This window comes from Manis javanica, chromosome 11, assembly GCF_040802235.1.
Source record: "Manis javanica isolate MJ-LG chromosome 11, MJ_LKY, whole genome shotgun sequence".
Taxonomy (NCBI): domain Eukaryota; kingdom Metazoa; phylum Chordata; class Mammalia; order Pholidota; family Manidae; genus Manis; species Manis javanica.
The window spans coordinates 45649194-45676048 of record NC_133166.1 but is presented as its reverse complement, the minus strand read 5'-3'; the positions used below and the strand labels follow the sequence as shown (position 1 = coordinate 45676048).

The window sequence follows — 26855 nt, the reverse complement described above, 5'->3', positions numbered from 1 at the left end:
GGGCACGTTCAGCGCCTCTCGGCAGACGTCTCCGCTCTTCTGGCCCAGCCAGGGCCGCCCAGCAGCTCAGCCACTGCTCCACTCCGCAGTTCCAAGCTCTGAGCTCCACTCCACGCACCTCAGTGTCCAGCTCCTCCCCAGCGCATCAGGGGTTGCCCGGGAGACATTCTGTGACATAGAGGGCGTGGTTCAGAGCATGCCAGCGCGGGGCTGTCATGAGGAGGGCGTCGCCGGGGGCGGGGTCAGGCCCACCGCGTTAAGGTCAGACTGACAGTGGCCTTGTGCACAGGCGCTCCCAAGCTCCGCAATATGCGCTTTTGGCCATCGAAGTTTTCCCTGCACACTTTGCCACTCGGGAAAGAGGCACCACCGTGGTTAAAAGTCGGCTTTCCAGTTCCTTCAAGTGTCAGTGTTTAGCTGTTCTTGTTCACGTAAGATGAATCTCTTTGGGTCTTATTATGTGGAACATGTTTTTATAGCTGGAGATACAATGATGATGAACATCAACTTTCTGACCCTCAAAGAGGGGAAAGGGCAGAACTAAGTAAGGTAATATAGTAGATAAACTTGATTAGAATTAAGAACAGTTCTGGCCATTTTTCTTTTTCTTTTTCTTTTTTGCTGTGGCATAAAGAGATGACTTGGAAGTGGCTGGGGTCATTCCCAGCTCAGTTTTATGAACTGATGGGCTAGACAGCTAAGTTTAAATGCCTTAGAGCTGAAAGAGTTCCTAATGTATTTCTTTCCCCTCAAAAAAATCTTTCAATGTGGAAACAATAAATTTCACAGGAAAAAACAGGTAAATAACAGTGTATATGATCTCATAGAAGAGAAAATGAGTAGTAAATTCTGAATACGAATTTTAGGCATTGGGAAAGGGACTTTTCAATTGTCTTCGCCTAGGTTCTTAAGAAAGTAGGCCCTGAGTTTAAGATAAAAAGTTTAGATAAAGCACCTTTATTTGGGTGGTGGAAGCCTAGACAATTGATGATGGAGGAAAAGAAAAAAGTAGACAAGGCACAGAAAAAGGAAATATGGTGTGATAAGCAGCCTTACAGAACTGACCCCTTCTCTATGGATTGTTGAGAGGGCAGGAGCACCCACCTGGAGGCAGGGGTGTTCACACAGACTGAGAGGCAACACATTGGGGGCCAACAACGGGTGCAAGGGGCCCAGTCCAGGAGGAGGAGGAGCAGCTGGTCAAAATAGTTCACTGCCCCTTTATTAAACAAAGGCGAATGCCCTGATTGACAGAGCTCTTTCCCGTAGCCGATTATCAACCCAGTTATCATTCCCTGGAATACAGGATTTTTGTGATGCTTGGAACTCTGCAAAATTCCTGCAAGCTGTTAATTTTGATACGAATGCTCCTACTACCTTCCATAAGAGATCCTTCCCCGTGTTTAGTGCCGATGTACTGGCAGGAGGAGTTAGTGGGCTCATACCAAAATGGTTTGGTATAGCTTTTGGTGAAGGAAAACTGTTTTCCATTCCTTTGGCAACAGGAGTGGCTGGCAAAGAAAGTGACACTTGCACAGCAGAATCCCTCTTTTCAGAGTCTAGAGTTTGCTTTCTGGTTACTTCTTGTCTTTCGCGAGCTGCTAGTTCTTGTTTTAACTCTCTTACTTCATCCTTTAACCTCTGCACAGAGACCAACGAAGATTCCTTTTCATCAAGTTCACTCTCTAAGTATGCATTTCTTTCGAGGGCCTCATCTAGCCTTTGCTCAGACTCTTCCAGGGAAACTACTGCTGCCCTTTGTGCGCGCTCCAGGTCATCCTTGGCTTGCTCCAGCTCTCTCACGTACTTCTGCAACTGCTCCTTAACCACCCGAGTCTGATTTAAATCATCCTCTACTACTGTGACCTGCTTGTAACTTTGTGCATGCTCATGTTCTGGCTTCTCTTTTAATGCCTCCACTTCGTATTTCAGTCTTTGGTTGTCAGCTTGCAAGTCTCTCTTACTTTGTTCAGCCAGTACTAACTGTGCCTCCAACTCTGCTTCTAATTCCCTGCTTCTTTCCTGGAATTCAGGTAGCTCATCCTGAGTTTCCTGGAAGCTTTGTTTATACTTGAAGGAAAGTTCTTTCCAGAAAGCAGTTTCCTCCTCTAAACTAGAAAAATATGGTTTATCTTCAACATCCATAGTCAAGAAAGTCTCCAGCCTGTCAAAAGGGCACGTTCAGCGCCTCTCGGCAGACGTCTCCGCTCTTCTGGCCCAGCCAGGGCCGCCCAGCAGCTCAGCCACTGCTCCACTCCGCAGTTCCAAGCTCTGAGCTCCACTCCACGCACCTCAGTGTCCAGCTCCTCCCCAGCGCATCAGGGGTTGCCCGGGAGACATTCTGTGACATAGAGGGCGTGGTTCAGAGCATGCCAGCGCGGGGCTGTCATGAGGAGGGCGTCGCCGGGGGCGGGGTCAGGCCCACCGCGTTAAGGTCAGACTGACAGTGGCCTTGTGCACAGGCGCTCCCAAGCTCCGCAATATGCGCTTTTGGCCATCGAAGTTTTCCCTGCACACTTTGCCACTCGGGAAAGAGGCACCACCGTGGTTAAAAGTCGGCTTTCCAGTTCCTTCAAGTGTCAGTGTTTAGCTGTTCTTGTTCACGTAAGATGAATCTCTTTGGGTCTTATTATGTGGAACATGTTTTTATAGCTGGAGATACAATGATGATGAACATCAACTTTCTGACCCTCAAAGAGGGGAAAGGGCAGAACTAAGTAAGGTAATATAGTAGATAAACTTGATTAGAATTAAGAACAGTTCTGGCCATTTTTCTTTTTCTTTTTCTTTTTTGCTGTGGCATAAAGAGATGACTTGGAAGTGGCTGGGGTCATTCCCAGCTCAGTTTTATGAACTGATGGGCAAGACAGCTAAGTTTAAATGCCTTAGAGCTGAAAGAGTTCCTAATGTATTTCTTTCCCCTCAAAAAAATCTTTCAATGTGGAAACAATAAATTTCACAGGAAAAAACAGGTAAATAACAGTGTATATGATCTCATAGAAGAGAAAATGAGTAGTAAATTCTGAATACGAATTTTAGGCATTGGGAAAGGGACTTTTCAATTGTCTTCGCCTAGGTTCTTAAGAAAGTAGGCCCTGAGTTTAAGATAAAAAGTTTAGATAAAGCACCTTTATTTGGGTGGTGGAAGCCTAGACAATTGATGATGGAGGAAAAGAAAAATGTAGACAAGGCACAGAAAAAGGAAATATGGTGTGATAAGCAGCCTTACAGAACTGACCCCTTCTCTATGGATTGTTGAGAGGGCAGGAGCACCCACCTGGAGGCAGGGGTGTTCACACAGACTGAGAGGCAACACATTGGGGGCCAACAACGGGTGCAAGGGGCCCAGTCCAGGAGGAGGAGGAGCAGCTGGTCAAAATAGTTCACTGCCCCTTTATTAAACAAAGGCGAATGCCCTGATTGACAGAGCTCTTTCCCGTAGCCGATTATCAACCCAGTTTTCATTCCCTGGAATACAGGATTTTTGTGATGCTTGGAACTCTGCAAAATTCCTGCAAGCTGTTAATTTTGATACGAATGCTCCTACTACCTTCCATAAGAGATCCTTCCCCGTGTTTAGTGCCGATGTACTGGCAGGAGGAGTTAGTGGGCTCATACCAAAATGGTTTGGTATAGCTTTTGGTGAAGGAAAACTGTTTTCCATTCCTTTGGCAACAGGAGTGGCTGGCAAAGAAAGTGACACTTGCACAGCAGAATCCCTCTTTTCAGAGTCTAGAGTTTGCTTTCTGGTTACTTCTTGTCTTTCGCGAGCTGCTAGTTCTTGTTTTAACTCTCTTACTTCATCCTTTAACCTCTGCACAGAGACCAACGAAGATTCCTTTTCATCAAGTTCACTCTCTAAGTATGCATTTCTTTCGAGGGCCTCATCTAGCCTTTGCTCAGACTCTTCCAGGGAAACTACTGCTGCCCTTTGTGCGCGCTCCAGGTCATCCTTGGCTTGCTCCAGCTCTCTCACGTACTTCTGCAACTGCTCCTTAACCACCCGAGTCTGATTTAAATCATCCTCTACTACTGTGACCTGCTTGTAACTTTGTGCATGCTCATGTTCTGGCTTCTCTTTTAATGCCTCCACTTCGTATTTCAGTCTTTGGTTGTCAGCTTGCAAGTCTCTCTTACTTTGTTCAGCCAGTACTAACTGTGCCTCCAACTCTGCTTCTAATTCCCTGCTTCTTTCCTGGAATTCAGGTAGCTCATCCTGAGTTTCCTGGAAGCTTTGTTTATACTTGAAGGAAAGTTCTTTCCAGAAAGCAGTTTCCTCCTCTAAACTAGAAAAATATGGTTTATCTTCAACATCCATAGTCAAGAAAGTCTCCAGCCTGTCAAAAGGGCACGTTCAGCGCCTCTCGGCAGACGTCTCCGCTCTTCTGGCCCAGCCAGGGCCGCCCAGCAGCTCAGCCACTGCTCCACTCCGCAGTTCCAAGCTCTGAGCTCCACTCCACGCACCTCAGTGTCCAGCTCCTCCCCAGCGCATCAGGGGTTGCCCGGGAGACATTCTGTGACATAGAGGGCGTGGTTCAGAGCATGCCAGCGCGGGGCTGTCATGAGGAGGGCGTCGCCGGGGGCGGGGTCAGGCCCACCGCGTTAAGGTCAGACTGACAGTGGCCTTGTGCACAGGCGCTCCCAAGCTCCGCAATATGCGCTTTTGGCCATCGAAGTTTTCCCTGCACACTTTGCCACTCGGGAAAGAGGCACCACCGTGGTTAAAAGTCGGCTTTCCAGTTCCTTCAAGTGTCAGTGTTTAGCTGTTCTTGTTCACGTAAGATGAATCTCTTTGGGTCTTATTATGTGGAACATGTTTTTATAGCTGGAGATACAATGATGATGAACATCAACTTTCTTACCCTCAAAGAGGGGAAAGGGCAGAACTAAGTAAGGTAATATAGTAGATAAACTTGATTAGAATTAAGTACAGTTCTGGCCATTTTTCTTTTTCTTTTTTTTTTTTGCTGTGGCATAAAGAGATGACTTGGAAGTGGCTGGGGTCATTCCCAGCTCAGTTTTATGAACTGATGGGCAAGACAGCTAAGTTTAAATGCCTTAGAGCTGAAAGAGTTCCTAATGTATTTCTTTCCCCTCAAAAAATCTTTCAATGTGGAAACAATACATTTCACAGAAAAAAACAGGTAAATAACAGTGTATATGATCTCATAGAAGAGAAAATGAGTAGTAAATTCTGAATACGAATTTTAGGCATTGGGAAAGGGACTTTTCCATTGTCTTCGCCTAGGTTCTTAAGTAGGCCCTGAGTTTAAGATAAAAAGTTTAGATAAAGCACCTTTATTTGGGTGGTGGAAGCCTAGACAATTGATGATGGAGGAAAAGAAAAATGTAGACAAGGCACAGAAAAAGGAAATATGGTGTGATAAGCAGCCTTACAGAACTGACCCCTTCTCTATGGATTGTTGAGAGGGCAGGAGCACCCACCTGGAGGCAGGGGTGTTCACACAGACTGAGAGGCAACACATTGGGGGCCAACAACGGGTGCAAGGGGCCCAGTCCAGGAGGAGGAGGAGCAGCTGGTCAAAATAGTTCACTGCCCCTTTATTAAACAAAGGCGAATGCCCTGATTGACAGAGCTCTTTCCCGTAGCCGATTATCAACCCAGTTATCATTCCCTGGAATACAGGATTTTTGTGATGCTTGGAACTCTGCAAAATTCCTGCAAGCTGTTAATTTTGATACGAATGCTCCTACTACCTTCCATAAGAGATCCTTCCCCGTGTTTAGTGCCGATGTACTGGCAGGAGGAGTTAGTGGGCTCATACCAAAATGGTTTGGTATAGCTTTTGGTGAAGGAAAACTGTTTTCCATTCCTTTGGCAACAGGAGTGGCTGGCAAAGAAAGTGACACTTGCACAGCAGAATCCCTCTTTTCAGAGTCTAGAGTTTGCTTTCTGGTTACTTCTTGTCTTTCGCGAGCTGCTAGTTCTTGTTTTAACTCTCTTACTTCATCCTTTAACCTCTGCACAGAGACCAACGAAGATTCCTTTTCATCAAGTTCACTCTCTAAGTATGCATTTCTTTCGAGGGCCTCATCTAGCCTTTGCTCAGACTCTTCCAGGGAAACTACTGCTGCCCTTTGTGCGCGCTCCAGGTCATCCTTGGCTTGCTCCAGCTCTCTCACGTACTTCTGCAACTGCTCCTTAACCACCCGAGTCTGATTTAAATCATCCTCTACTACTGTGACCTGCTTGTAACTTTGTGCATGCTCATGTTCTGGCTTCTCTTTTAATGCCTCCACTTCGTATTTCAGTCTTTGGTTGTCAGCTTGCAAGTCTCTCTTACTTTGTTCAGCCAGTACTAACTGTGCCTCCAACTCTGCTTCTAATTCCCTGCTTCTTTCCTGGAATTCAGGTAGCTCATCCTGAGTTTCCTGGAAGCTTTGTTTATACTTGAAGGAAAGTTCTTTCCAGAAAGCAGTTTCCTCCTCTAAACTAGAAAAATATGGTTTATCTTCAACATCCATAGTCAAGAAAGTCTCCAGCCTGTCAAAAGGGCACGTTCAGCGCCTCTCGGCAGACGTCTCCGCTCTTCTGGCCCAGCCAGGGCCGCCCAGCAGCTCAGCCACTGCTCCACTCCGCAGTTCCAAGCTCTGAGCTCCACTCCACGCACCTCAGTGTCCAGCTCCTCCCCAGCGCATCAGGGGTTGCCCGGGAGACATTCTGTGACATAGAGGGCGTGGTTCAGAGCATGCCAGCGCGGGGCTGTCATGAGGAGGGCGTCGCCGGGGGCGGGGTCAGGCCCACCGCGTTAAGGTCAGACTGACAGTGGCCTTGTGCACAGGCGCTCCCAAGCTCCGCAATATGCGCTTTTGGCCATCGAAGTTTTCCCTGCACACTTTGCCACTCGGGAAAGAGGCACCACCGTGGTTAAAAGTCGGCTTTCCAGTTCCTTCAAGTGTCAGTGTTTAGCTGTTCTTGTTCACGTAAGATGAATCTCTTTGGGTCTTATTATGTGGAACATGTTTTTATAGCTGGAGATACAATGATGATGAACATCAACTTTCTTACCCTCAAAGAGGGGAAAGGGCAGAACTAAGTAAGGTAATATAGTAGATAAACTTGATTAGAATTAAGTACAGTTCTGGCCATTTTTCTTTTTCTTTTTCTTTTTTGCTGTGGCATAAAGAGATGACTTGGAAGTGGCTGGGGTCATTCCCAGCTCAGTTTTATGAACTGATGGGCAAGACAGCTAAGTTTAAATGCCTTAGAGCTGAAAGAGTTCCTAATGTATTTCTTTCCCCTCAAAAAAATCTTTCAATGTGGAAACAATAAATTTCACAGAAAAAAACAGGTAAATAACAGTGTATATGATCTCATAGAAGAGAAAATGAGTAGTAAATTCTGAATACGAATTTTAGGCATTGGGAAAGGGACTTTTCAATTGTCTTCGCCTAGGTTCTTAAGAAAGTAGGCCCTGAGTTTAAGATAAAAAGTTTAGATAAAGCACCTTTATTTGGGTGGTGGAAGCCTAGACAATTGATGATGGAGGAAAAGAAAAAAGTAGACAAGGCACAGAAAAAGGAAATATGGTGTGATAAGCAGCCTTACAGAACTGACCCCTTCTCTATGGATTGTTGAGAGGGCAGGAGCACCCACCTGGAGGCAGGGGTGTTCACACAGACTGAGAGGCAACACATTGGGGGCCAACAACGGGTGCAAGGGGCCCAGTCCAGGAGGAGGAGGAGCAGCTGGTCACAATAGTTCACTGCCCCTTTATTAAACAAAGGCGAATGCCCTGATTGACAGAGCTTTTTCCCGTAGCCGATTATCAACCCAGTTATCATTCCCTGGAATACAGGATTTTTGTGATGCTTGGAACTCTGCAAAATTCCTGCAAGCTGTTAATTTTGATACGAATGCTCCTACTACCTTCCATAAGAGATCCTTCCCCATGTTTAGTGCCGATGTACTGGCAGGAGGAGTTAGTGGGCTCATACCAAAATGGTTTGGTATAGCTTTTGGTGAAGGAAAACTGTTTTCCATTCCTTTGGCAACAGGAGTGGCTGGCAAAGAAAGTGACACTTGCACAGCAGAATCCCTCTTTTCAGAGTCTAGAGTTTGCTTTCTGGTTACTTCTTGTCTTTCGCGAGCTGCTAGTTCTTGTTTTAACTCTCTTACTTCATCCTTTAACCTCTGCACAGAGACCAACGAAGATTCCTTTTCATCAAGTTCACTCTCTAAGTATGCATTTCTTTCGAGGGCCTCATCTAGCCTTTGCTCAGACTCTTCCAGGGAAACTACTGCTGCCCTTTGTGCGCGCTCCAGGTCATCCTTGGCTTGCTCCAGCTCTCTCACGTACTTCTGCAACTGCTCCTTAACCACCCGAGTCTGATTTAAATCATCCTCTACTACTGTGACCTGCTTGTAACTTTGTGCATGCTCATGTTCTGGCTTCTCTTTTAATGCCTCCACTTCGTATTTCAGTCTTTGGTTGTCAGCTTGCAAGTCTCTCTTACTTTGTTCAGCCAGTACTAACTGTGCCTCCAACTCTGCTTCTAATTCCCTGCTTCTTTCCTGGAATTCAGGTAGCTCATCCTGAGTTTCCTGGAAGCTTTGTTTATACTTGAAGGAAAGTTCTTTCCAGAAAGCAGTTTCCTCCTCTAAACTAGAAAAATATGGTTTATCTTCAACATCCATAGTCAAGAAAGTCTCCAGCCTGTCAAAAGGGCACGTTCAGCGCCTCTCGGCAGACGTCTCCGCTCTTCTGGCCCAGCCAGGGCCGCCCAGCAGCTCAGCCACTGCTCCACTCCGCAGTTCCAAGCTCTGAGCTCCACTCCACGCACCTCAGTGTCCAGCTCCTCCCCAGCGCATCAGGGGTTGCCCGGGAGACATTCTGTGACATAGAGGGCGTGGTTCAGAGCATGCCAGCGCGGGGCTGTCATGAGGAGGGCGTCGCCGGGGGCGGGGTCAGGCCCACCGCGTTAAGGTCAGACTGACAGTGGCCTTGTGCACAGGCGCTCCCAAGCTCCGCAATATGCGCTTTTGGCCATCGAAGTTTTCCCTGCACACTTTGCCACTCGGGAAAGAGGCACCACCGTGGTTAAAAGTCGGCTTTCCAGTTCCTTCAAGTGTCAGTGTTTAGCTGTTCTTGTTCACGTAAGATGAATCTCTTTGGGTCTTATTATGTGGAACATGTTTTTATAGCTGGAGATACAATGATGATGAACATCAACTTTCTTACCCTCAAAGAGGGGAAAGGGCAGAACTAAGTAAGGTAATATAGTAGATAAACTTGATTAGAATTAAGTACAGTTCTGGCCATTTTTCTTTTTCTTTTTCTTTTTTGCTGTGGCATAAAGAGATGACTTGGAAGTGGCTGGGGTCATTCCCAGCTCAGTTTTATGAACTGATGGGCAAGACAGCTAAGTTTAAATGCCTTAGAGCTGAAAGAGTTCCTAATGTATTTCTTTCCCCTCAAAAAAATCTTTCAATGTGGAAACAATAAATTTCACAGAAAAAAACAGGTAAATAACAGTGTATATGATCTCATAGAAGAGAAAATGAGTAGTAAATTCTGAATACGAATTTTAGGCATTGGGAAAGGGACTTTTCAATTGTCTTCGCCTAGGTTCTTAAGAAAGTAGGCCCTGAGTTTAAGATAAAAAGTTTAGATAAAGCACCTTTATTTGGGTGGTGGAAGCCTAGACAATTGATGATGGAGGAAAAGAAAAAAGTAGACAAGGCACAGAAAAAGGAAATATGGTGTGATAAGCAGCCTTACAGAACTGACCCCTTCTCTATGGATTGTTGAGAGGGCAGGAGCACCCACCTGGAGGCAGGGGTGTTCACACAGACTGAGAGGCAACACATTGGGGGCCAACAACGGGTGCAAGGGGCCCAGTCCAGGAGGAGGAGGAGCAGCTGGTCAAAATAGTTCACTGCCCCTTTATTAAACAAAGGCGAATGCCCTGATTGACAGAGCTTTTTCCCGTAGCCGATTATCAACCCAGTTATCATTCCCTGGAATACAGGATTTTTGTGATGCTTGGAACTCTGCAAAATTCCTGCAAGCTGTTAATTTTGATACGAATGCTCCTACTACCTTCCATAAGAGATCCTTCCCCGTGTTTAGTGCCGATGTACTGGCAGGAGGAGTTAGTGGGCTCATACCAAAATGGTTTGGTATAGCTTTTGGTGAAGGAAAACTGTTTTCCATTCCTTTGGCAACAGGAGTGGCTGGCAAAGAAAGTGACACTTGCACAGCAGAATCCCTCTTTTCAGAGTCTAGAGTTTGCTTTCTGGTTACTTCTTGTCTTTCGCGAGCTGCTAGTTCTTGTTTTAACTCTCTTACTTCATCCTTTAACCTCTGCACAGAGACCAACGAAGATTCCTTTTCATCAAGTTCACTCTCTAAGTATGCATTTCTTTCGAGGGCCTCATCTAGCCTTTGCTCAGACTCTTCCAGGGAAACTACTGCTGCCCTTTGTGCGCGCTCCAGGTCATCCTTGGCTTGCTCCAGCTCTCTCACGTACTTCTGCAACTGCTCCTTAACCACCCGAGTCTGATTTAAATCATCCTCTACTACTGTGACCTGCTTGTAACTTTGTGCATGCTCATGTTCTGGCTTCTCTTTTAATGCCTCCACTTCGTATTTCAGTCTTTGGTTGTCAGCTTGCAAGTCTCTCTTACTTTGTTCAGCCAGTACTAACTGTGCCTCCAACTCTGCTTCTAATTCCCTGCTTCTTTCCTGGAATTCAGGTAGCTCATCCTGAGTTTCCTGGAAGCTTTGTTTATACTTGAAGGAAAGTTCTTTCCAGAAAGCAGTTTCCTCCTCTAAACTAGAAAAATATGGTTTATCTTCAACATCCATAGTCAAGAAAGTCTCCAGCCTGTCAAAAGGGCACGTTCAGCGCCTCTCGGCAGACGTCTCCGCTCTTCTGGCCCAGCCAGGGCCGCCCAGCAGCTCAGCCACTGCTCCACTCCGCAGTTCCAAGCTCTGAGCTCCACTCCACGCACCTCAGTGTCCAGCTCCTCCCCAGCGCATCAGGGGTTGCCCGGGAGACATTCTGTGACATAGAGGGCGTGGTTCAGAGCATGCCAGCGCGGGGCTGTCATGAGGAGGGCGTCGCCGGGGGCGGGGTCAGGCCCACCGCGTTAAGGTCAGACTGACAGTGGCCTTGTGCACAGGCGCTCCCAAGCTCCGCAATATGCGGTTTTGGCCATCGAAGTTTTCCCTGCACACTTTGCCACTCGGGAAAGAGGCACCACCGTGGTTAAAAGTCGGCTTTCCAGTTCCTTCAAGTGTCAGTGTTTAGCTGTTCTTGTTCACATAAGATGAATCTCTTTGGGTCTTATTATGTGGAACATGTTTTTATAGCTGGAGATACAATGATGATGAACATCAACTTTCTTACCCTCAAAGAGGGGAAAGGGCAGAACTAAGTAAGGTAATATAGTAGATAAACTTAATTAGAATTAAGTACAGTTCTGGCCATTTTTCTTTTTCTTTTTTTTTTTGCTGTGGCATAAAGAGATGACTTAGACGTGGCTGGGGTCATTCCCAGCTCAGTTTTATGAACTGATGGGCAAGACAGCTAAGTTTAAATGCCTTAGAGCTGAAAGAGTTCCTAATGTATTTCTTCCCCCTCAAAAAAATCTTTCAATGTGGAAACAATAAATTTCACAGAAAAAAAAAGGTAAATAACAGTGTATATGATCTCATAGAAGAGAAAATGAGTAGTAAATTCTGAATACAAATTTTAGGCATTGGGAAAGGGACTTTTCAATTGTCTTCGCCTAGGTTCTTAAGAAAGTAGGCCCTGAGTTTAAGATAAAAAGTTTAGATAAAGCACCTTTATTTGGGTGGTGGAAGCCTAGACAATTGATGATGGAGGAAAAGAAAAAAGTAGACAAGGCACAGAAAAATGAAATATGGTGTGATAAGCAGCCTTACAGAACTGACCCCTTCTCTATGGATTGTTGAGAGGGCAGGAGCACCCACCTGGAGGCAGGGGTGTTCACACAGACTGAGAGGCAACACATTGGGGGCCAACAACGGGTGCAAGGGGCCCAGTCCAGGAGGAGGAGGAGCAGCTGGTCACAATAGTTCACTGCCCCTTTATTAAACAAAGGCGAATGCCCTGATTGACAGAGCTTTTTCCCGTAGCCGATTATCAACCCAGTTATCATTCCCTGGAATACAGGATTTTTGTGATGCTTGGAACTCTGCAAAATTCCTGCAAGCTGTTAATTTTGATACGAATGCTCCTACTACCTTCCATAAGAGATCCTTCCCCGTGTTTAGTGCCGATGTACTGGCAGGAGGAGTTAGTGGGCTCATACCAAAATGGTTTGGTATAGCTTTTGGTGAAGGAAAACTGTTTTCCATTCCTTTGGCAACAGGAGTGGCTGGCAAAGAAAGTGACACTTGCACAGCAGAATCCCTCTTTTCAGAGTCTAGAGTTTGCTTTCTGGTTACTTCTTGTCTTTCGCGAGCTGCTAGTTCTTGTTTTAACTCTCTTACTTCATCCTTTAACCTCTGCACAGAGACCAACGAAGATTCCTTTTCATCAAGTTCACTCTCTAAGTATGCATTTCTTTCGAGGGCCTCATCTAGCCTTTGCTCAGACTCTTCCAGGGAAACTACTGCTGCCCTTTGTGCGCGCTCCAGGTCATCCTTGGCTTGCTCCAGCTCTCTCACGTACTTCTGCAACTGCTCCTTAACCACCCGAGTCTGATTTAAATCATCCTCTACTACTGTGACCTGCTTGTAACTTTGTGCATGCTCATGTTCTGGCTTCTCTTTTAATGCCTCCACTTCGTATTTCAGTCTTTGGTTGTCAGCTTGCAAGTCTCTCTTACTTTGTTCAGCCAGTACTAACTGTGCCTCCAACTCTGCTTCTAATTCCCTGCTTCTTTCCTGGAATTCAAGTAGCTCATCCTGAGTTTCCTGGAAGCTTTGTTTATACTTGAAGGAAAGTTCTTTCCAGAAAGCAGTTTCCTCCTCTAAACTAGAAAAATATGGTTTATCTTCAACATCCATAGTCAAGAAAGTCTCCAGCCTGTCAAAAGGGCACGTTCAGCGCCTCTCGGCAGACGTCTCCGCTCTTCTGGCCCAGCCAGGGCCGCCCAGCAGCTCAGCCACTGCTCCACTCCGCAGTTCCAAGCTCTGAGCTCCACTCCACGCACCTCAGTGTCCAGCTCCTCCCCAGCGCATCAGGGGTTGCCCGGGAGACATTCTGTGACATAGAGGGCGTGGTTCAGAGCATGCCAGCGCGGGGCTGTCATGAGGAGGGCGTCGCCGGGGGCGGGGTCAGGCCCACCGCGTTAAGGTCAGACTGACAGTGGCCTTGTGCACAGGCGCTCCCAAGCTCCGCAATATGCGGTTTTGGCCATCGAAGTTTTCCCTGCACACTTTGCCACTCGGGAAAGAGGCACCACCGTGGTTAAAAGTCGGCTTTCCAGTTCCTTCAAGTGTCAGTGTTTAGCTGTTCTTGTTCACATAAGATGAATCTCTTTGGGTCTTATTATGTGGAACATGTTTTTATAGCTGGAGATACAATGATGATGAACATCAACTTTCTTACCCTCAAAGAGGGGAAAGGGCAGAACTAAGTAAGGTAATATAGTAGATAAACTTAATTAGAATTAAGTACAGTTCTGGCCATTTTTCTTTTTCTTTTTTTTTTTTGCTGTGGCATAAAGAGATGACTTAGACGTGGCTGGGGTCATTCCCAGCTCAGTTTTATGAACTGATGGGCAAGACAGCTAAGTTTAAATGCCTTAGAGCTGAAAGAGTTCCTAATGTATTTCTTCCCCCTCAAAAAAATCTTTCAATGTGGAAACAATAAATTTCACAGAAAAAAAACAGGTAAATAACAGTGTATATGATCTCATAGAAGAGAAAATGAGTAGTAAATTCTGAATACAAATTTTAGGCATTGGGAAAGGGACTTTTCAATTGTCTTCGCCTAGGTTCTTAAGAAAGTAGGCCCTGAGTTTAAGATAAAAAGTTTAGATAAAGCACCTTTATTTGGGTGGTGGAAGCCTAGACAATTGATGATGGAGGAAAAGAAAAAAGTAGACAAGGCACAGAAAAATGAAATATGGTGTGATAAGCAGCCTTACAGAACTGACCCCTTCTCTATGGATTGTTGAGAGGGCAGGAGCACCCACCTGGAGGCAGGGGTGTTCACACAGACTGAGAGGCAACACATTGGGGGCCAACAACGGGTGCAAGGGGCCCAGTCCAGGAGGAGGAGGAGCAGCTGGTCAAAATAGTTCACTGCCCCTTTATTAAACAAAGGCGAATGCCCTGATTGACAGAGCTTTTTCCCGTAGCCGATTATCAACCCAGTTATCATTCCCTGGAATACAGGATTTTTGTGATGCTTGGAACTCTGCAAAATTCCTGCAAGCTGTTAATTTTGATACGAATGCTCCTACTACCTTCCATAAGAGATCCTTCCCCGTGTTTAGTGCCGATGTACTGGCAGGAGGAGTTAGTGGGCTCATACCAAAATGGTTTGGTATAGCTTTTGGTGAAGGAAAACTGTTTTCCATTCCTTTGGCAACAGGAGTGGCTGGCAAAGAAAGTGACACTTGCACAGCAGAATCCCTCTTTTCAGAGTCTAGAGTTTGCTTTCTGGTTACTTCTTGTCTTTCGCGAGCTGCTAGTTCTTGTTTTAACTCTCTTACTTCATCCTTTAACCTCTGCACAGAGACCAACGAAGATTCCTTTTCATCAAGTTCACTCTCTAAGTATGCATTTCTTTCGAGGGCCTCATCTAGCCTTTGCTCAGACTCTTCCAGGGAAACTACTGCTGCCCTTTGTGCGCGCTCCAGGTCATCCTTGGCTTGCTCCAGCTCTCTCACGTACTTCTGCAACTGCTCCTTAACCACCCGAGTCTGATTTAAATCATCCTCTACTACTGTGACCTGCTTGTAACTTTGTGCATGCTCATGTTCTGGCTTCTCTTTTAATGCCTCCACTTCGTATTTCAGTCTTTGGTTGTCAGCTTGCAAGTCTCTCTTACTTTGTTCAGCCAGTACTAACTGTGCCTCCAACTCTGCTTCTAATTCCCTGCTTCTTTCCTGGAATTCAGGTAGCTCATCCTGAGTTTCCTGGAAGCTTTGTTTATACTTGAAGGAAAGTTCTTTCCAGAAAGCAGTTTCCTCCTCTAAACTAGAAAAATATGGTTTATCTTCAACATCCATAGTCAAGAAAGTCTCCAGCCTGTCAAAAGGGCACGTTCAGCGCCTCTCGGCAGACGTCTCCGCTCTTCTGGCCCAGCCAGGGCCGCCCAGCAGCTCAGCCACTGCTCCACTCCGCAGTTCCAAGCTCTGAGCTCCACTCCACGCACCTCAGTGTCCAGCTCCTCCCCAGCGCATCAGGGGTTGCCCGGGAGACATTCTGTGACATAGAGGGCGTGGTTCAGAGCATGCCAGCGCGGGGCTGTCATGAGGAGGGCGTCGCCGGGGGCGGGGTCAGGCCCACCGCGTTAAGGTCAGACTGACAGTGGCCTTGTGCACAGGCGCTCCCAAGCTCCGCAATATGCGCTTTTGGCCATCGAAGTTTTCCCTGCACACTTTGCCACTCGGGAAAGAGGCACCACCGTGGTTAAAAGTCGGCTTTCCAGTTCCTTCAAGTGTCAGTGTTTAGCTGTTCTTGTTCACGTAAGATGAATCTCTTTGGGTCTTATTATGTGGAACATGTTTTTATAGCTGGAGATACAATGATGATGAACATCAACTTTCTTACCCTCAAAGAGGGGAAAGGGCAGAACTAAGTAAGGTAATATAGTAGATAAACTTGATTAGAATTAAGTACAGTTCTGGCCATTTTTCTTTTTCTTTTTCTTTTTTGCTGTGGCATAAAGAGATGACTTGGAAGTGGCTGGGGTCATTCCCAGCTCAGTTTTATGAACTGATGGGCAAGACAGCTAAGTTTAAATGCCTTAGAGCTGAAAGAGTTCCTAATGTATTTCTTTCCCCTCAAAAAAATCTTTCAATGTGGAAACAATAAATTTCACAGAAAAAAACAGGTAAATAACAGTGTATATGATCTCATAGAAGAGAAAATGAGTAGTAAATTCTGAATACGAATTTTAGGCATTGGGAAAGGGACTTTTCAATTGTCTTCGCCTAGGTTCTTAAGAAAGTAGGCCCTGAGTTTAAGATAAAAAGTTTAGATAAAGCACCTTTATTTGGGTGGTGGAAGCCTAGACAATTGATGATGGAGGAAAAGAAAAAAGTAGACAAGGCACAGAAAAAGGAAATATGGTGTGATAAGCAGCCTTACAGAACTGACCCCTTCTCTATGGATTGTTGAGAGGGCAGGAGCACCCACCTGGAGGCAGGGGTGTTCACACAGACTGAGAGGCAACACATTGGGGGCCAACAACGGGTGCAAGGGGCCCAGTCCAGGAGGAGGAGGAGCAGCTGGTCAAAATAGTTCACTGCCCCTTTATTAAACAAAGGCGAATGCCCTGATTGACAGAGCTCTTTCCCGTAGCCGATTATCAACCCAGTTATCATTCCCTGGAATACAGGATTTTTGTGATGCTTGGAACTCTGCAAAATTCCTGCAAGCTGTTAATTTTGATACGAATGCTCCTACTACCTTCCATAAGAGATCCTTCCCCGTGTTTAGTGCCGATGTACTGGCAGGAGGAGTTAGTGGGCTCATACCAAAATGGTTTGGTATAGCTTTTGGTGAAGGAAAACTGTTTTCCATTCCTTTGGCAACAGGAGTGGCTGGCAAAGAAAGTGACACTTGCACAGCAGAATCCCTCTTTTCAGAGTCTAGAGTTTGCTTTCTGGTTACTTCTTGTCTTTCGCGAGCTGCTAGTTCTTGTTTTAACTCTCTTACTTCATCCTTTAACCTCTGCACAGAGACCAACGAAGATTCCTTTTCATCAAGTTCACTCTCTAAGTATGCATTTCTTTCGAGGGCCTCATCTAGCCTTTGCTCAGACTCTTCCAGGGAAACTACTGCTGCCCTTTGTGCGCGCTCCAGGTCATCCTTGGCTTGCTCCAGCTCTCTCACGTACTTCTGCAACTGCTCCTTAACCACCCGAGTCTGATTTAAATCATCCTCTACTACTGTGACCTGCTTGTAACTTTGTGCATGCTCATGTTCTGGCTTCTCTTTTAATGCCTCCACTTCGTATTTCAGTCTTTGGTTGTCAGCTTGCAAGTCTCTCTTACTTTGTTCAGCCAGTACTAACTGTGCCTCCAACTCTGCTTCTAATTCCCTGCTTCTTTCCTGGAATTCAGGTAGCTCATCCTGAGTTTCCTGGAAGCTTTGTTTATACTTGAAGGAAAGTTCTTTCCAGAAAGCAGTTTCCTCCTCTAAACTAGAAAAATATGGTTTATCTTCAACATCCATAGTCAAGAAAGTCTCCAGCCTGTCAAAAGGGCACGTTCAGCGCCTCTCGGCAGACGTCTCCGCTCTTCTGGCCCAGCCAGGGCCGCCCAGCAGCTCAGCCACTGCTCCACTCCGCAGTTCCAAGCTCTGAGCTCCACTCCACGCACCTCAGTGTCCAGCTCCTCCCCAGCGCATCAGGGGTTGCCCGGGAGACATTCTGTGACATAGAGGGCGTGGTTCAGAGCATGCCAGCGCGGGGCTGTCATGAGGAGGGCGTCGCCGGGGGCGGGGTCAGGCCCACCGCGTTAAGGTCAGACTGACAGTGGCCTTGTGCACAGGCGCTCCCAAGCTCCGCAATATGCGCTTTTGGCCATCGAAGTTTTCCCTGCACACTTTGCCACTCGGGAAAGAGGCACCACCGTGGTTAAAAGTCGGCTTTCCAGTTCCTTCAAGTGTCAGTGTTTAGCTGTTCTTGTTCACGTAAGATGAATCTCTTTGGGTCTTATTATGTGGAACATGTTTTTATAGCTGGAGATACAATGATGATGAACATCAACTTTCTTACCCTCAAAGAGGGGAAAGGGCAGAACTAAGTAAGGTAATATAGTAGATAAACTTGATTAGAATTAAGTACAGTTCTGGCCATTTTTCTTTTTCTTTTTCTTTTTTGCTGTGGCATAAAGAGATGACTTGGAAGTGGCTGGGGTCATTCCCAGCTCAGTTTTATGAACTGATGGGCAAGACAGCTAAGTTTAAATGCCTTAGAGCTGAAAGAGTTCCTAATGTATTTCTTTCCCCTCAAAAAAATCTTTCAATGTGGAAACAATAAATTTCACAGAAAAAAACAGGTAAATAACAGTGTATATGATCTCATAGAAGAGAAAATGAGTAGTAAATTCTGAATACGAATTTTAGGCATTGGGAAAGGGACTTTTCAATTGTCTTCGCCTAGGTTCTTAAGAAAGTAGGCCCTGAGTTTAAGATAAAAAGTTTAGATAAAGCACCTTTATTTGGGTGGTGGAAGCCTAGACAATTGATGATGGAGGAAAAGAAAAAAGTAGACAAGGCACAGAAAAAGGAAATATGGTGTGATAAGCAGCCTTACAGAACTGACCCCTTCTCTATGGATTGTTGAGAGGGCAGGAGCACCCACCTGGAGGCAGGGGTGTTCACACAGACTGAGAGGCAACACATTGGGGGCCAACAACGGGTGCAAGGGGCCCAGTCCAGGAGGAGGAGGAGCAGCTGGTCAAAATAGTTCACTGCCCCTTTATTAAACAAAGGCGAATGCCCTGATTGACAGAGCTTTTTCCCGTAGCCGATTATCAACCCAGTTATCATTCCCTGGAATACAGGATTTTTGTGATGCTTGGAACTCTGCAAAATTCCTGCAAGCTGTTAATTTTGATACGAATGCTCCTACTACCTTCCATAAGAGATCCTTCCCCGTGTTTAGTGCCGATGTACTGGCAGGAGGAGTTAGTGGGCTCATACCAAAATGGTTTGGTATAGCTTTTGGTGAAGGAAAACTGTTTTCCATTCCTTTGGCAACAGGAGTGGCTGGCAAAGAAAGTGACACTTGCACAGCAGAATCCCTCTTTTCAGAGTCTAGAGTTTGCTTTCTGGTTACTTCTTGTCTTTCGCGAGCTGCTAGTTCTTGTTTTAACTCTCTTACTTCATCCTTTAACCTCTGCACAGAGACCAACGAAGATTCCTTTTCATCAAGTTCACTCTCTAAGTATGCATTTCTTTCGAGGGCCTCATCTAGCCTTTGCTCAGACTCTTCCAGGGAAACTACTGCTGCCCTTTGTGCGCGCTCCAGGTCATCCTTGGCTTGCTCCAGCTCTCTCACGTACTTCTGCAACTGCTCCTTAACCACCCGAGTCTGATTTAAATCATCCTCTACTACTGTGACCTGCTTGTAACTTTGTGCATGCTCATGTTCTGGCTTCTCTTTTAATGCCTCCACTTCGTATTTCAGTCTTTGGTTGTCAGCTTGCAAGTCTCTCTTACTTTGTTCAGCCAGTACTAACTGTGCCTCCAACTCTGCTTCTAATTCCCTGCTTCTTTCCTGGAATTCAGGTAGCTCATCCTGAGTTTCCTGGAAGCTTTGTTTATACTTGAAGGAAAGTTCTTTCCAGAAAGCAGTTTCCTCCTCTAAACTAGAAAAATATGGTTTATCTTCAACATCCATAGTCAAGAAAGTCTCCAGCCTGTCAAAAGGGCACGTTCAGCGCCTCTCGGCAGACGTCTCCGCTCTTCTGGCCCAGCCAGGGCCGCCCAGCAGCTCAGCCACTGCTCCACTCCGCAGTTCCAAGCTCTGAGCTCCACTCCACGCACCTCAGTGTCCAGCTCCTCCCCAGCGCATCAGGGGTTGCCCGGGAGACATTCTGTGACATAGAGGGCGTGGTTCAGAGCATGCCAGCGCGGGGCTGTCATGAGGAGGGCGTCGCCGGGGGCGGGGTCAGGCCCACCGCGTTAAGGTCAGACTGACAGTGGCCTTGTGCACAGGCGCTCCCAAGCTCCGCAATATGCGCTTTTGGCCATCGAAGTTTTCCCTGCACACTTTGCCACTCGGGAAAGAGGCACCACCGTGGTTAAAAGTCGGCTTTCCAGTTCCTTCAAGTGTCAGTGTTTAGCTGTTCTTGTTCACGTAAGATGAATCTCTTTGGGTCTTATTATGTGGAACATGTTTTTATAGCTGGAGATACAATGATGATGAACATCAACTTTCTTACCCTCAAAGAGGGGAAAGGGCAGAACTAAGTAAGGTAATATAGTAGATAAACTTGATTAGAATTAAGTACAGTTCTGGCCATTTTTCTTTTTCTTTTTCTTTTTTGCTGTGGCATAAAGAGATGACTTGGAAGTGGCTGGGGTCATTCCCAGCTCAGTTTTATGAACTGATGGGCAAGACAGCTAAGTTTAAATGCCTTAGAGCTGAAAGAGTTCCTAATGTATTTCTTTCCCCTCAAAAAAATCTTTCAATGTGGAAACAATAAATTTCACAGAAAAAAACAGGTAAATAACAGTGTATATGATCTCATAGAAGAGAAAATGAGTAGTAAATTCTGAATACGAATTTTAGGCATTGGGAAAGGGACTTTTCAATTGTCTTCGCCTAGGTTCTTAAGAAAGTAGGCCCTGAGTTTAAGATAAAAAGTTTAGATAAAGCACCTTTATTTGGGTGGTGGAAGCCTAGACAATTGATGATGGAGGAAAAGAAAAATGTAGACAAGGCACAGAAAAAGGAAATATGGTGTGATAAGCAGCCTTACAGAACTGACCCCTTCTCTATGGATTGTTGAGAGGGCAGGAGCACCCACCTGGAGGCAGGGGTGTTCACACAGACTGAGAGGCAACACATTGGGGGCCAACAACGGGTGCAAGGGGCCCAGTCCAGGAGGAGGAGGAGCAGCTGGTCAAAATAGTTCACTGCCCCTTTATTAAACAAAGGCGAATGCCCTGATTGACAGAGCTTTTTCCCGTAGCCGATTATCAACCCAGTTATCATTCCCTGGAATACAGGATTTTTGTGATGCTTGGAACTCTGCAAAATTCCTGCAAGCTGTTAATTTTGATACGAATGCTCCTACTACCTTCCATAAGAGATCCTTCCCCGTGTTTAGTGCCGATGTACTGGCAGGAGGAGTTAGTGGGCTCATACCAAAATGGTTTGGTATAGCTTTTGGTGAAGGAAAACTGTTTTCCATTCCTTTGGCAACAGGAGTGGCTGGCAAAGAAAGTGACACTTGCACAGCAGAATCCCTCTTTTCAGAGTCTAGAGTTTGCTTTCTGGTTACTTCTTGTCTTTCGCGAGCTGCTAGTTCTTGTTTTAACTCTCTTACTTCATCCTTTAACCTCTGCACAGAGACCAACGAAGATTCCTTTTCATCAAGTTCACTCTCTAAGTATGCATTTCTTTCGAGGGCCTCATCTAGCCTTTGCTCAGACTCTTCCAGGGAAACTACTGCTGCCCTTTGTGCGCGCTCCAGGTCATCCTTGGCTTGCTCCAGCTCTCTCACGTACTTCTGCAACTGCTCCTTAACCACCCGAGTCTGATTTAAATCATCCTCTACTACTGTGACCTGCTTGTAACTTTGTGCATGCTCATGTTCTGGCTTCTCTTTTAATGCCTCCACTTCGTATTTCAGTCTTTGGTTGTCAGCTTGCAAGTCTCTCTTACTTTGTTCAGCCAGTACTAACTGTGCCTCCAACTCTGCTTCTAATTCCCTGCTTCTTTCCTGGAATTCAGGTAGCTCATCCTGAGTTTCCTGGAAGCTTTGTTTATACTTGAAGGAAAGTTCTTTCCAGAAAGCAGTTTCCTCCTCTAAACTAGAAAAATATGGTTTATCTTCAACATCCATAGTCAAGAAAGTCTCCAGCCTGTCAAAAGGGCACGTTCAGCGCCTCTCGGCAGACGTCTCCGCTCTTCTGGCCCAGCCAGGGCCGCCCAGCAGCTCAGCCACTGCTCCACTCCGCAGTTCCAAGCTCTGAGCTCCACTCCACGCACCTCAGTGTCCAGCTCCTCCCCAGCGCATCAGGGGTTGCCCGGGAGACATTCTGTGACATAGAGGGCGTGGTTCAGAGCATGCCAGCGCGGGGCTGTCATGAGGAGGGCGTCGCCGGGGGCGGGGTCAGGCCCACCGCGTTAAGGTCAGACTGACAGTGGCCTTGTGCACAGGCGCTCCCAAGCTCCGCAATATGCGCTTTTGGCCATCGAAGTTTTCCCTGCACACTTTGCCACTCGGGAAAGAGGCACCACCGTGGTTAAAAGTCGGCTTTCCAGTTCCTTCAAGTGTCAGTGTTTAGCTGTTCTTGTTCACGTAAGATGAATCTCTTTGGGTCTTATTATGTGGAACATGTTTTTATAGCTGGAGATACAATGATGATGAACATCAACTTTCTTACCCTCAAAGAGGGGAAAGGGCAGAACTAAGTAAGGTAATATAGTAGATAAACTTGATTAGAATTAAGTACAGTTCTGGCCATTTTTCTTTTTCTTTTTTTTTTTTGCTGTGGCATAAAGAGATGACTTGGAAGTGGCTGGGGTCATTCCCAGCTCAGTTTTATGAACTGATGGGCAAGACAGCTAAGTTTAAATGCCTTAGAGCTGAAAGAGTTCCTAATGTATTTCTTTCCCCTCAAAAAAATCTTTCAATGTGGAAACAATAAATTTCACAGAAAAAAACAGGTAAATAACAGTGTATATGATCTCATAGAAGAGAAAATGAGTAGTAAATTCTGAATACGAATTTTAGGCATTGGGAAAGGGACTTTTCAATTGTCTTCGCCTAGGTTCTTAAGAAAGTAGGCCCTGAGTTTAAGATAAAAAGTTTAGATAAAGCACCTTTATTTGGGTGGTGGAAGCCTAGACAATTGATGATGGAGGAAAAGAAAAAAGTAGACAAGGCACAGAAAAATGAAATATGGTGTGATAAGCAGCCTTACAGAACTGACCCCTTCTCTATGGATTGTTGAGAGGGCAGGAGCACCCACCTGGAGGCAGGGGTGTTCACACAGACTGAGAGGCAACACATTGGGGGCCAACAACGGGTGCAAGGGGCCCAGTCCAGGAGGAGGAGGAGCAGCTGGTCACAATAGTTCACTGCCCCTTTATTAAACAAAGGCGAATGCCCTGATTGACAGAGCTTTTTCCCGTAGCCGATTATCAACCCAGTTATCATTCCCTGGAATACAGGATTTTTGTGATGCTTGGAACTCTGCAAAATTCCTGCAAGCTGTTAATTTTGATACGAATGCTCCTACTACCTTCCATAAGAGATCCTTCCCCGTGTTTAGTGCCGATGTACTGGCAGGAGGAGTTAGTGGGCTCATACCAAAATGGTTTGGTATAGCTTTTGGTGAAGGAAAACTGTTTTCCATTCCTTTGGCAACAGGAGTGGCTGGCAAAGAAAGTGACACTTGCACAGCAGAATCCCTCTTTTCAGAGTCTAGAGTTTGCTTTCTGGTTACTTCTTGTCTTTCGCGAGCTGCTAGTTCTTGTTTTAACTCTCTTACTTCATCCTTTAACCTCTGCACAGAGACCAACGAAGATTCCTTTTCATCAAGTTCACTCTCTAAGTATGCATTTCTTTCGAGGGCCTCATCTAGCCTTTGCTCAGACTCTTCCAGGGAAACTACTGCTGCCCTTTGTGCGCGCTCCAGGTCATCCTTGGCTTGCTCCAGCTCTCTCACGTACTTCTGCAACTGCTCCTTAACCACCCGAGTCTGATTTAAATCATCCTCTACTACTGTGACCTGCTTGTAACTTTGTGCATGCTCATGTTCTGGCTTCTCTTTTAATGCCTCCACTTCGTATTTCAGTCTTTGGTTGTCAGCTTGCAAGTCTCTCTTACTTTGTTCAGCCAGTACTAACTGTGCCTCCAACTCTGCTTCTAATTCCCTGCTTCTTTCCTGGAATTCAGGTAGCTCATCCTGAGTTTCCTGGAAGCTTTGTTTATACTTGAAGGAAAGTTCTTTCCAGAAAGCAGTTTCCTCCTCTAAACTAGAAAAATATGGTTTATCTTCAACATCCATAGTCAAGAAAGTCTCCAGCCTGTCAAAAGGGCACGTTCAGCGCCTCTCGGCAGACGTCTCCGCTCTTCTGGCCCAGCCAGGGCCGCCCAGCAGCTCAGCCACTGCTCCACTCCGCAGTTCCAAGCTCTGAGCTCCACTCCACGCACCTCAGTGTCCAGCTCCTCCCCAGCGCATCAGGGGTTGCCCGGGAGACATTCTGTGACATAGAGGGCGTGGTTCAGAGCATGCCAGCGCGGGGCTGTCATGAGGAGGGCGTCGCCGGGGGCGGGGTCAGGCCCACCGCGTTAAGGTCAGACTGACAGTGGCCTTGTGCACAGGCGCTCCCAAGCTCCGCAATATGCGCTTTTGGCCATCGAAGTTTTCCCTGCACACTTTGCCACTCGGGAAAGAGGCACCACCGTGGTTAAAAGTCGGCTTTCCAGTTCCTTCAAGTGTCAGTGTTTAGCTGTTCTTGTTCACGTAAGATGAATCTCTTTGGGTCTTATTATGTGGAACATGTTTTTATAGCTGGAGATACAATGATGATGAACATCAACTTTCTTACCCTCAAAGAGGGGAAAGGGCAGAACTAAGTAAGGTAATATAGTAGATAAACTTGATTAGAATTAAGTACAGTTCTGGCCATTTTTCTTTTTCTTTTTCTTTTTTGCTGTGGCATAAAGAGATGACTTGGAAGTGGCTGGGGTCATTCCCAGCTCAGTTTTATGAACTGATGGGCAAGACAGCTAAGTTTAAATGCCTTAGAGCTGAAAGAGTTCCTAATGTATTTCTTTCCCCTCAAAAAAATCTTTCAATGTGGAAACAATAAATTTCACAGAAAAAAACAGGTAAATAACAGTGTATATGATCTCATAGAAGAGAAAATGAGTAGTAAATTCTGAATACGAATTTTAGGCATTGGGAAAGGGACTTTTCAATTGTCTTCGCCTAGGTTCTTAAGAAAGTAGGCCCTGAGTTTAAGATAAAAAGTTTAGATAAAGCACCTTTATTTGGGTGGTGGAAGCCTAGACAATTGATGATGGAGGAAAAGAAAAATGTAGACAAGGCACAGAAAAAGGAAATATGGTGTGATAAGCAGCCTTACAGAACTGACCCCTTCTCTATGGATTGTTGAGAGGGCAGGAGCACCCACCTGGAGGCAGGGGTGTTCACACAGACTGAGAGGCAACACATTGGGGGCCAACAACGGGTGCAAGGGGCCCAGTCCAGGAGGAGGAGGAGCAGCTGGTCAAAATAGTTCACTGCCCCTTTATTAAACAAAGGCGAATGCCCTGATTGACAGAGCTTTTTCCCGTAGCCGATTATCAACCCAGTTATCATTCCCTGGAATACAGGATTTTTGTGATGCTTGGAACTCTGCAAAATTCCTGCAAGCTGTTAATTTTGATACGAATGCTCCTACTACCTTCCATAAGAGATCCTTCCCCGTGTTTAGTGCCGATGTACTGGCAGGAGGAGTTAGTGGGCTCATACCAAAATGGTTTGGTATAGCTTTTGGTGAAGGAAAACTGTTTTCCATTCCTTTGGCAACAGGAGTGGCTGGCAAAGAAAGTGACACTTGCACAGCAGAATCCCTCTTTTCAGAGTCTAGAGTTTGCTTTCTGGTTACTTCTTGTCTTTCGCGAGCTGCTAGTTCTTGTTTTAACTCTCTTACTTCATCCTTTAACCTCTGCACAGAGACCAACGAAGATTCCTTTTCATCAAGTTCACTCTCTAAGTATGCATTTCTTTCGAGGGCCTCATCTAGCCTTTGCTCAGACTCTTCCAGGGAAACTACTGCTGCCCTTTGTGCGCGCTCCAGGTCATCCTTGGCTTGCTCCAGCTCTCTCACGTACTTCTGCAACTGCTCCTTAACCACCCGAGTCTGATTTAAATCATCCTCTACTACTGTGACCTGCTTGTAACTTTGTGCATGCTCATGTTCTGGCTTCTCTTTTAATGCCTCCACTTCGTATTTCAGTCTTTGGTTGTCAGCTTGCAAGTCTCTCTTACTTTGTTCAGCCAGTACTAACTGTGCCTCCAACTCTGCTTCTAATTCCCTGCTTCTTTCCTGGAATTCAGGTAGCTCATCCTGAGTTTCCTGGAAGCTTTGTTTATACTTGAAGGAAAGTTCTTTCCAGAAAGCAGTTTCCTCCTCTAAACTAGAAAAATATGGTTTATCTTCAACATCCATAGTCAAGAAAGTCTCCAGCCTGTCAAAAGGGCACGTTCAGCGCCTCTCGGCAGACGTCTCCGCTCTTCTGGCCCAGCCAGGGCCGCCCAGCAGCTCAGCCACTGCTCCACTCCGCAGTTCCAAGCTCTGAGCTCCACTCCACGCACCTCAGTGTCCAGCTCCTCCCCAGCGCATCAGGGGTTGCCCGGGAGACATTCTGTGACATAGAGGGCGTGGTTCAGAGCATGCCAGCGCGGGGCTGTCATGAGGAGGGCGTCGCCGGGGGCGGGGTCAGGCCCACCGCGTTAAGGTCAGACTGACAGTGGCCTTGTGCACAGGCGCTCCCAAGCTCCGCAATATGCGCTTTTGGCCATCGAAGTTTTCCCTGCACACTTTGCCACTCGGGAAAGAGGCACCACCGTGGTTAAAAGTCGGCTTTCCAGTTCCTTCAAGTGTCAGTGTTTAGCTGTTCTTGTTCACGTAAGATGAATCTCTTTGGGTCTTATTATGTGGAACATGTTTTTATAGCTGGAGATACAATGATGATGAACATCAACTTTCTTACCCTCAAAGAGGGGAAAGGGCAGAACTAAGTAAGGTAATATAGTAGATAAACTTGATTAGAATTAAGTACAGTTCTGGCCATTTTTCTTTTTCTTTTTCTTTTTTGCTGTGGCATAAAGAGATGACTTGGAAGTGGCTGGGGTCATTCCCAGCTCAGTTTTATGAACTGATGGGCAAGACAGCTAAGTTTAAATGCCTTAGAGCTGAAAGAGTTCCTAATGTATTTCTTTCCCCTCAAAAAAATCTTTCAATGTGGAAACAATAAATTT

At 46.0% G+C, this 26855-nt stretch overlaps 12 pseudogenes; all 12 read right to left on the bottom strand.

Moving 5' to 3' along the window:
- Positions 1-1169: 1169 nt before the first annotated feature.
- Positions 1170-2145, bottom strand: LOC140844670 (nuclear distribution protein nudE-like 1 pseudogene; annotated as a pseudogene).
- Positions 2146-3342: 1197 nt separating this feature from the next.
- Positions 3343-4318, bottom strand: LOC140844669 (nuclear distribution protein nudE-like 1 pseudogene; annotated as a pseudogene).
- Positions 4319-5510: 1192 nt separating this feature from the next.
- Positions 5511-6486, bottom strand: LOC140844668 (nuclear distribution protein nudE-like 1 pseudogene; annotated as a pseudogene).
- A 1252-nt stretch (positions 6487-7738) lies between these two features.
- On the bottom strand, positions 7739-8659 carry LOC140844667 (nuclear distribution protein nudE-like 1 pseudogene; annotated as a pseudogene).
- A 1197-nt stretch (positions 8660-9856) lies between these two features.
- Positions 9857-10832, bottom strand: LOC140844666 (nuclear distribution protein nudE-like 1 pseudogene; annotated as a pseudogene).
- A 1202-nt stretch (positions 10833-12034) lies between these two features.
- LOC140844665 (nuclear distribution protein nudE-like 1 pseudogene) lies at positions 12035-13004 on the bottom strand (annotated as a pseudogene).
- Positions 13005-14202: 1198 nt separating this feature from the next.
- Positions 14203-15178, bottom strand: LOC140844664 (nuclear distribution protein nudE-like 1 pseudogene; annotated as a pseudogene).
- A 1197-nt stretch (positions 15179-16375) lies between these two features.
- On the bottom strand, positions 16376-17351 carry LOC140844663 (nuclear distribution protein nudE-like 1 pseudogene; annotated as a pseudogene).
- Positions 17352-18548: 1197 nt separating this feature from the next.
- Positions 18549-19524, bottom strand: LOC140844662 (nuclear distribution protein nudE-like 1 pseudogene; annotated as a pseudogene).
- Positions 19525-20721: 1197 nt separating this feature from the next.
- On the bottom strand, positions 20722-21697 carry LOC140844661 (nuclear distribution protein nudE-like 1 pseudogene; annotated as a pseudogene).
- A 1252-nt stretch (positions 21698-22949) lies between these two features.
- Positions 22950-23870, bottom strand: LOC140844660 (nuclear distribution protein nudE-like 1 pseudogene; annotated as a pseudogene).
- Positions 23871-25067: 1197 nt separating this feature from the next.
- Positions 25068-26043, bottom strand: LOC140844659 (nuclear distribution protein nudE-like 1 pseudogene; annotated as a pseudogene).
- Between the last annotated feature and the right edge of the window lie 812 nt (positions 26044-26855).